Raw genomic sequence first — 7,881 nt, 5'->3', positions numbered from 1 at the left:
AGGGATGAAACAACCTACCAAAGAGTACACATGAAGGGACCCATGGCTCCAGCCGCATATTGTTGGACATCAATGAGAGGAGAGGCCCTTGGTCCTGTAAAGACTCGATGTCCCAGTGTAGAGGAATGCCAGGACAGGAAAGTGGGAGTGGGTGGGTTGGCAAATGGGGAAGGGGTTGTAGGATAGGGGGCTTTCTGAGGGGAAAGGAGGAAAGGGGATAAAATTTGAAATGTAAATAACAAAAGTATCTACTTAAAAATAAGTACCTTCCATCTGCCTGTCTTCTTTAGTGAGCTGTCAAAAAATGGTCCATGATTTTATATAATATGGTCTATTTTTTAGATGCATTTTGGGCTGGGTATTTTGTTAGCTTTCCATTAAGTATTATTACTTACTGTTGAGTTTTTTGTGTATTCTTGAAACAATGATTCTTTATCGTATGAGTGTTCTGCATATTTTCTCTTCTGGTCTGAGGCTTTCTCACTCCAGTAAGCCATTTCACAGAGAGATTTTCATCTCAATGGTGTAAAAGGAGATTATGCTAGTTCACTTAAAACAAGACTAGTTGTTGAAGCAGTGAATACTTTTATTCTGTTGTGAGAGAATTGTACCAATAGCAAGAAACTCAGGCACCTACCTAATGGCTGAACCCAGGGATTTGGTCCTGGTTTATAGGGATTATTTTATCCCCCAAAGCAGAGGAAGAACTGGGAAATTAGTTTCATGGCCAGGAAGTAACTTCTCTCATTTTATAAACTAAGGAAATTATATATGACAAGTCTTACTATATCCTTTCTGTAAGGATTCATTTTTGCATCACCCAGTTGCAGAAATGACTTACTATGCTGGATTGTGACATTAAAGAAAATCATATATTCTCATCATATAGATGTCCTAAGATTGAGCAACTACATCTAAAAGACTTGTAACATGTAAAAATGTATTCCAGAACACTGTTTTAAAAGATAGAAACATTCCAGAAGTTTCCTGGCAGAGATCATATGATTAACCAATTGGTGCAATATATACAAGAGACATGGAATTATTTGTATAAAGCTTACAGCTTCAAAATTTATGGCAGTAATATAAACTCATGAATGTCCCAGGCTGCTGAAGGGAATTCTCAGCAGTAGCTAGATGACGGATGATGTGGCAGGGTGTGATAACAAGTACAGCTGCCTCTATAAAGATGAAACCATAACAGGCTAAATAATAAATCCTCCTGAAGGACTCTCTTAATGTGACAATCCAGTTTCTGGTTTCCCTGTGATGGGATTCTATCATCTTCTATTCTCACCCAATGTATAAGTCAACTTTGCATTGTTTCTCATCTTACTTCTTCAAATGTGGTAAACAAGATACTCTTAGGTAATATTTTAAAAAGTAAACCTATGAAATGGCATAAATATCTGATAAAGAGTACACCTTAGGAAATAATTTTCAAGAACAATTTTACCTTTAGTAATGGAATGATCCAATGTTCTTAGGTTGTTTTAAAATCAAATGATTTATAAAGAGATGCTAGGATGCTATGTAGACAGAGGAGAACTTTAACTTTTGCTGATATGGTGACAATCTTGGGTTGGCTGTGAAGAAACAATAATTAAATATGCATGACAGGTCTTGAATTCTAATGTATAAACATGCAAAATGAGCAGTATGAACAAATCTGGTCTCTTAAAGTATACTTACACTCAGGAAAAATTTATAGTTTAATCCAAAGGAAAAACATTTTTTATGTCAAAATATTCGTGACAAGTTTGAAAATCGAAATGTAAATAATGAGCCTTATCTGGTGGTATCTATACAAAGCAAGTCAGTGTTACTTGCTGTACATGAAGAAATGGTAAGGGCCCATCAATAAACGGCAACAGGAGTGCTCAGTGAAGAGAGCAACTTCCAAATGGAAGAGGGTGGTCTGTGATATATATTAGGTATAGATGTTGTAATGGAGGCAAGATGAGAACGTTTGCATCCATTTCTACCCATTTACTCAGCAACAACAGCCACCATTATATTAGTTGTTGGAAATGATCTTGAATTATGTAATACATGTTACTTAAAAAAATCATATCTGGTCTGGGAAGAAAGCTCAGTAGTTCAAGTATTCATGATATAACCAAGAGGACTGGAGTTTGGACTCCCCAGATGCCCATAAATGCAAAGTGGGTTTAAAATCATTAGAGTGATTCTAGCCTAGGAAGGTAGAGACAGGGGATTCCTACAGAATGAGCTGGAGAGTGAGACTAGCCATGTCAGTGGGCTCTGAGGGTATCTGTCTCAAAGAAGTAGGTGAAAGAGTGATGGAGGAAGATCCTGATAGGAACTTCAAGCTTTCACATTTCCATATGTGCACATGCACTTGCACACATGTATGTCTCCACACTCGCGCACATAAACACACTGCATAATAACCACATATGCAACTTGTAAAAGGAACTTTCCATTTGGTCTAATTATACATCATATTATTAGTAGAAAATTCTAATTTTAGGGAATTTATCAATTTCTTCAATTTAGAAAGCTAGTCTAATAATAGTAAATGGATGTTTACTGTGCCATAAATTAGCTTGACATCTGCATAGATATTTTTTAAATTCAGTATATATGTACTAAATAGGGTAAAATATATTTCATTTATCCATGTCCTGTATTTTGAACATTGTCCTGACATATTTAAGAAAAGAAGGCCTTTTACTCTCAAATGAATGTAGATGATAAATCTTATGCTTCTCATATGAATATATCGCTGTATATTTTAGTTAATTTAAATTTACCAGATTCTCATTTTAGACTTCAGACAACCTGCTTCCAAGGATGAGGATTTTGTTATACATTGAAAGCAATGAAAATATACAACGCACACAAAAACTTGAAAAACAATGTTGCACCATGTTAGCATGAGCTGCTCATTCCATGTCATCCCTGATGTAGGACAAAGGGAAACAAAATGTCGGATAAGGGAGTCAGAGAATCTCAGTTATGTGGAACTGGAGCTTCCATGTTATTCCTTTCTTTGTTTCTCTGGTTTCCTTCCCTCCCATCCTACTCCACACAGAATTATGGGAATAGAAACTCCCTTCCTGAGCACCAATTTCATCAAGGTCAATTTAGTTAGATACATATTTCTAAAGAACTATTTCATTATAATTAATTACTCAGAATCAGGTCTTAGGCAAGTCATATTTAGGACATTACCTTCTTTTATAATACTTACAGAAAAAGATAATTTAGTTGTTCATTTTTTATCTTCAAAACTATGACACATTGGCCAACAACAAAAAGTGTTTACTATGTGGCAAAAAATAAATGTTGCTGAGTCAGAATAACTTTATTCTGTTGAACCATATGCCTTCTAATAACAATAACAATAACAATAACAACAATAACAATAACAACAACAACAACAAAGACCATGTAAAATGTAGATTGGTTAGAGGTCTTTTTATTTAATGAATCAGATAAATGGCACCCTTTGTTTTATACAGTTTGCTAACTCTGAGATGATTGTATTTGACAGAATGTTTAAGAATTAGTTTTAGAATCTAGGAGAAATATAAGTAAATAGATAATAATAATCAGTTGTTTTGTTTGCAGATCATCTCAACTCAAAAATAATGGTCAAGAGCTGAAGAGATGGCACAGTTTTTAAAAGCTCTTGCTGTTCTTGCAGAGGATCTGGGATTGGTTCCTTGCACCTACACAGTGGCTAAAAATCATCTGTACCTCTAGTTCCAGAGAATCCAATGCCCTCTTTTGGCCTTCATGGGCACTGTACACATGTGGTACACAGACATTTAGACAAAACACCAAATACAAAAAATAAAAAGAAATATTTTAAAAACAATGGTTAAAAATGCTAGCATACAGTTTTTCATGATATTATATTATTTCATTTAAATCAGCACAGTATTCTTCATCTCAAAAATATACCAAGTTAGTATTTTAGAGCCTTATAAAAAACTAACCTGTTTCAGAAGGGGTTCTATTAGTATTAGTGACTTGTTAATATATTCATGTGTGTACAAGAATTATTGCCAGGTGGTAGTTAATCTTACCACTTAGGAGGCAGAGGCTGGTGGATCTCTGTGAATCTGAGGCCGTCAAGGTTTACAAAGTGAGTTCTAGAGTAGGCAGAGATATACCAAGAAACAGGGTCTAGAAAAAGCAAGCACCAAACACAACCAAAACAATAAAGAATTATTGAGTGCATTTGCTAATTTATTATAAGAAGATCAATAAGCTAGCATAGTTTTCCTTATACCGATAAATAGCATTAAGCATAGCTATACTAATATAAAATTAAGGCTATAGTTATTTTATTGTTCTATATAGTTAATATGGTATCATATCATCATCAAATTTTACAGATAGGCTAACTTAAAATAGGGTGTGGCTTACCTGCTATATCTTATGTTTGAGAAGGAAAACATATACAAGTTTACCCCTCAACTGTTGTCTTTCCCTTGGGTGGGGTGGGTTAAGTGTTAGTAAACAAGACTAGTGATGCTATGTGTTTTAGACCAACAATAATAACTGGTGTAAATGAGGCTGCATCTTTGTAGTAAATTTTAGAATATTATTATAAGATAGAAGTAGATATCTCCTTTTTTTTGTGAAGCCTGGTTTCAGCTTTCCCAATTTACTTTAGTTGTTTTTATGGTTGAGAATGCTGGTTTAGCTTTATGTTAAGATTTTTTTTTAATTTTTATACTAGATTTCCTACATTATGTAGTGAAAGTTTTAGTTAGTCATGAAACATTTGCAAGCAAAATGCACATTACCAAAGGTATTAGATGTCTCCCATGGGCGGCATTTCAAATAGCTGAATACAAAATCAAACATTTGGAGAATATTTGTTGGCATGAAGTTGGAAGTCAATGAAGAATTGATTCCATCAGAAAGCCACTGCGTCACATTGACGTAGCTCCCCTACCTGGCACGCTCAAGTATTCATCTTCTATTTCCTGCTTTATTTCCAAGTACTTGTCTCACGTTTAAGTGGGATCCACAAAGCTAACAGAGTTGAAAGAGAAATGTTTAATATTTGCTATCTTTTAACTCATTAACAAGAGTAGCCTGGATCAGCTGTGACACATTATTAAAGCGTGGGTGAAGAATTTTTACATTTATAGAGATAACTCTTGGCACTCTGATTCAATTAGAAGGAAAAAATTTAACCATGATTGTGTTGGGTTAAGGTTCAAAATTGACTCGAATTGCTCAGATACCTGAAGAACTGAAAGAATGGAGAAGACTAACAGTTCATACATGTGTATATCAAAACCAAATAAAGAGTTCAAGAAAAAGGATCTCAAATTTCTTCCAGACACCATGAACCCATGAAAACAATTATTTTTAAGTAATAGAAAACATTTGCTTTTAAGGTGACTGTAATTGAGTTGTCTATTTTTCTTTTTCTTTTTTTTTTTTTGAGCTTCTTTCATTTTTTTCTTCTTTTTTTTTTATTTTCTAAATTCTTTGTTTACATTCCCAATGCTTTCCCCTTTCCCACTTCCCCCCTCCCCATATGTCCCATAAGCCTTCTCTCCACCCATTCTCCAATCACCTCCCTCCTTTTTCTCTGTCCTGGTACTCCCCTCCAATGCTGGATCAGGCCTTTCCAGGATCAGGGAGGGCCCTCTCCTTACTTCTTCATGGGAGTCATTTGGTATGCTACTTATATCTTGGGTATTCAGAGCTTCTGGGCTAATTAATATCCACTTATCAGTGATTGCATTCTTTTGTGATTAGGTTTCCTCACTTAGGATGATATTTTCCAGTTCCAACCATTTGCCTAAAAATTTCATGAATTCATTGTTTTTGATTGCTGAGTAGTATTCCATTGTGTAAATATACCACATTTTCTGTATCCATTCCTCCTTTGAGGGACATCTGGGTTCTTTCCAGCTTCTGGCTATTATAAATAAGGCTGCTATGAACCTAGTGGAGCATGTGTCCTTATTGCATGCCGGGGAATCCTCTGGGTATATGTCCAGGAGTGGTATAGCAGGGTCCTCCAGAAGTGTCATGTTCAGTTTTCTGAGGAAGAGCCAGACTGATTTCCATAGTGGTTGTACCATCTTGCAATCCCACCAGCAGTGGAGGAGTGTTCCTCTTTCTCCACATCCTCGCCAACACCTGCTGTCTCCTGAGATTTTAACCTTAGCCATTCTGACTGGTGTGAGGTGAAATCTCAGGGTTGTTTTGATTTGCATTTCCCTAATGACTAATGATGTTGAGCATTTCTATTTTTCTATTTGTGTCACAGAATAAGGATTGCATGGAATAAAACCTATAAACTCCCCCTTACATTCTTAAGAAAACGGCAATTATATCAGTATATTTAAAGATGTGCTCTGATAAAATTACAAAATATTCTTTGAAGAAAAATAGCAGGAAACAACACCCCATACCCCTCAAAACAGAAAAATAAATATACAAACAAAACATAGGACCTTGTTTAGAAGAACACTTGCTGACCTTCCAGAGGACCTAAATTCAGGAACTAAAACACATGTCGTACAGAACATGACCACCTGTAAGTCCAGTTCTTGGGGATCCAACTCTTCTGACCTCTAATGACACCAGCACCAACCGCATGCACATATCCCCTCGTAGACATCCAGTTACACATAATTAAAATAGCACAAATAAACATAAAAATCCCCAGTAAACATTGCCTTTTGGAATCTCAGAGTAAAAGAAAGCAGCCTCTTAAACAGAAAGGGTGAAGTCATTTTACAGGACCGCCCTAAGGAGTCAGGATAAGGTGTGGGAAGGGAAGCAGCTTTCTTAATCTCGAGCCCTGCATTCCAGCAGACTCACACTTTCTCTTGGGGCTACAAGGGAAAAGCACCAGGTCATCATTTGCTGCCCCAGAGACCTTTTTTTTACATATTCCATCTCTTTTGTTTTTCGTAATTGATATAAAAGACATTTTTACCAAGGACAACTCTGCTTATAATTAACCCAAGGGACTTATATTTTTCAACTCCTGGGATAAAGTCATTACATTGTTAAAACCCGCTGCCAAATGATCACAGAAACAGAAAAGCTGGAATAAATTCTCATCTGGCCAAGCTGAACATAAAGTCAATGCTTGCCTTCTCTTGGGGCAAGAAGACGCACCATTGCCATGACCCAAGGTCTCCTCTTTTATTTGAATTTCTCTAGGTAATTCTGTTCATGATCCACATGCATACTACAGACAGAGGAGTGAGGACCCCAGGGCTGATGCTGATTAACATAAAAAAATGTGCACCGTGGTTTATTCATTTGTTCTATTTCTTTCTTTCTTTCTTTCTTTCTTTCTTTCTTTCTTTCTTTCTTTCTTTCTTTCTTTCTTTCTTTCTTTCTTTCTTTCTTTCTTTCTCTCTCTCTCTCTCTCTCTCTCTCTCTCTCTCTCTCTCTCTCTCTCTCTCTCTCTCTCCCTTCCTTCCTTCCTTCCTTCCTTCCTTCCTTCCTTCCTTCCTTCCTTCCTTCCTCCATCTCTCTCTCTCTCTCTCTCTTTCTTAAAATTGTACATAACATTTGCAATGAGTTGGAAGTGACAGTTTTATTTGATATGATGTTATGTTTCTTTTCTCTTATGCTAGTTTGGGTACATGCACTATGTCTTCAGGCATCAGCAAAACAGGACTTATTGAAATTTAGAATAAAGTAATGAAATAGGACTTCAAACTTAAAGAATCTATGAAGATACTGCTGGTCTGAGTCAAAGACTTTAAAAGACCTCAAAGGTTTGTAAGACCAGATGAAGAATTAAGTGCACTGATCTATGGACAACAAGGTCCGCATGCTGTGCTTCACACACAAGCAGGTCATCATTTGTTTGCCTGTTTTTTGTGAACAAAGTATTATCGAAACACTTTTATTTAC

The sequence above is a fragment of the Apodemus sylvaticus genome, chromosome 6, assembly GCF_947179515.1.
Source record: "Apodemus sylvaticus chromosome 6, mApoSyl1.1, whole genome shotgun sequence".
Lineage (NCBI taxonomy): Eukaryota > Metazoa > Chordata > Mammalia > Rodentia > Muridae > Apodemus > Apodemus sylvaticus.
This window is presented reverse-complemented; position numbering follows the sequence as displayed.